Below are 2500 nucleotides of genomic sequence, written 5' to 3' on the forward strand. Positions count from 1 at the left end.
CGAAAAGGCGCCAGGGCGCCCAGGCGGAAAAGAGGCGCCCAGGCGGAAACGAGGCGCCCAGGCGAAAAAGAGGCGCCCAGGCGAAAAAGAGGCGCCCAGGCGGAAAGGCGCCAGGGCGCCCAGGCGGAAAAGAGGCGCCCTGGCGTAGGCGCCCAGGCGCCAAAAGAGGCGCCAGGCGAAAAGGCGCCAGGGCGCCCAGGCGGAAAAGAGGCGCCCAGGCGGAATGGCGCCAGGGCGCCCAGGCGGAAAAGAGGCGCCCAGGCGAAAAAGAGGCGCCCAGGCGGAAAAGAGGCGCCCTGGCGTAGGCGCCCAGGCGCCAAAAGAGGCGCCAGGCGAAAAGGCGCCAGGGCGCCCAGGCGGAAAAGAGGCGCCCAGGCGGAATGGCGCCAGGGCGCCCAGGCGGAAAAGAGGCGCCCAGGCGAAAAAGAGGCGCCCAGGCGGAAAGGCGCCAGGGCGCCCAGGCGGAAAAGAGGCGCCCTGGCGTAGGCGCCCATGCGCCAAAAGAGGCACCCAGGCGAAAAGGCGCCAGGGCGCCCAGGCGGAAAAGAGGCGCCCAGGCGGAATGGCGCCAGGGCACCCAGGCGGAAAAGAGGCGCCCAGGCGGAAAAGAGGCGCCCTGGCGTAGGCGCCCAGGCGCCAAAAGAGGCGCCAGGCGAAAAGGCGCCAGGGCGCCCAGGCGGAAAAGAGGCGCCCAGGCGAAAAAGAGGCGCCCTGGCGGAAAAGAGGCGCCCTGGCGTAGGCGCCCAGGCGCCAAAAGAGGCACCCAGGCGAAAAGGCGCCAGGGCGCCCAGGCGGAAAAGAGGCGCCCAGGCGGAATGGCGCCAGGGCACCCAGGCGGAAAAGAGGCGCCCAGGCGAAAAAGAGGCGCCCAGGCGGAAAAGAGGCGCCCTGGCGTAGGCGCCCAGGCGCCAAAAGAGGCGCCCAGGCGAAAAGGCGCCAGGGCGCCCAGGCGAAGAGGCGCCAGGGCGCCCAGGTGGGAAAGAGGCGCCCAGGCGAAAAGGCGCCAGGGCGCCCAGGCAGAAAAGAGGCGCCCAGGCGAAAAAGAGGCGCCCAGGCAGAAAGGCGCCATGGCGCCCAGGCGGAAAAGAGGCGCCCTGGCCAGGCGGAAAAGAGGCGCCCAGGCGGAAAAGAGGTGCCCAGGCGAAAAAGAGTCGCCCAGGCCGAAAGGCGCCATGGCGCCCAGGCGGAAAAGAGGCGCCCACGCGAAAAGGCGCCAGGGCGCCAAGGCGGAAAACAGGCGCCCAGGCGGAAAGGTGCCAGGGCGCCCAGGCGGAAAAGAGGCGCCCAGGCGCGTGGGGGGCAAGGCGCCAGGCGCCAGGCACGCGCGGAGGCAAGGCGCCACGCGCGCGCGCGCGTGGGGGGCGAGGCGCAAGGCGCCACGCGCGCGCGCGCGTGGGGGGCGAGGCGCCAGGCGCCAGGCGCCGGGCGCGCGTGGGGGGCAAGGCGCCAGGCGCCGGGCGCGCGCGTGGGGGGCGAGGCGCCAGGCGCCAGGCGCCGGGCGCGCGCGTGGGGGGCAAGGCGCCAGGCGCCGGGCGCGCGCGCGTGGGGCGCCAGGCGCCTGGCGGGCGGGCGCCCCCAGGAAGGGGTGCTGGCGCGCGATGGGGTTGCGCCCGTACGGACCGTGTGACAGTACAGACACTTTGGCGAAACCTCCTGCCCGAAGCGATTTTAGGCGTTCGGCTAGGTAGGTGACCCGGTTTTTTTCGCGTTTCTCGGCCGCTAGCCCCTTTTTTCGCGTTTTCGTGCGCGCGCCCCTCTTGACCTTGCACGCGCGCCGCGCGTCGCGTCCTTGTCCTTGTCCGCGTCCGCGTTCGCGCGTGTCGGCGATCACGGGCCCCGTGCATGGCTCGTCTCTGTGGACCATCGCCCCGCTCTTGTCCCTCTTTCGTGTTTGTGTGGCGCCCCGCCCCGTGCACCATTGCCGGCTGGCAGCAAGGTGCCTAGCCCCCCTTGCCGCCAGGCCTGTCCACCCCAAGGTGCTAAAGCCGCCAGGCACCCGTGCCGCCGAACCGTGCGTCCGTAAGCCGCTGCACGTGCGGCGGCCGGCCATGCCCGTGCTATTGACCCTGTGTGACAGTACAGACACTTTGGCGAAACCTCCTGGCCGACGGGGTTTTTGCGCCCACCTAGGTAGGGCGACCCCTTTTTTTTCGTGTCGCCTGTCCGTGTGTCCCTTTTTCGCCTTTTTCGGGTTCGTGTTTTCGTGTGCCGCCAAAAGCAAGCCCTGCGCTCGTCCCGTCCCGCTTGACCCGTGCATCCGCCGGTGCTGGCCTGCAAAATGCCTGTGAGCGACGCACGTGACCAGCAGCCCAGGCGAGTGTGCACGGGTGGCAGGCGAAACGGGCGTGCGTGTCGCCAGTGTGTATGTCCCTTTTTCGCCTTTTTCGGGTTCGTGTTTTCGTGTGCCGCCAAAAGCTAGCCCTGCGCTCGTCCCGTCCCGCTTGACCCGTGCATCCGCCGGTGCTGGCCTGCAAAATGCCTATGAGCGACGCATGTGACC

This window comes from Aristolochia californica, unplaced genomic scaffold (genome assembly GCF_029961685.1).
Source record: "Aristolochia californica isolate CCGP_79_NKW_82.1479 unplaced genomic scaffold, dmAriCali1.0.hap1 SCAF_21, whole genome shotgun sequence".
Lineage (NCBI taxonomy): Eukaryota > Viridiplantae > Streptophyta > Magnoliopsida > Piperales > Aristolochiaceae > Aristolochia > Aristolochia californica.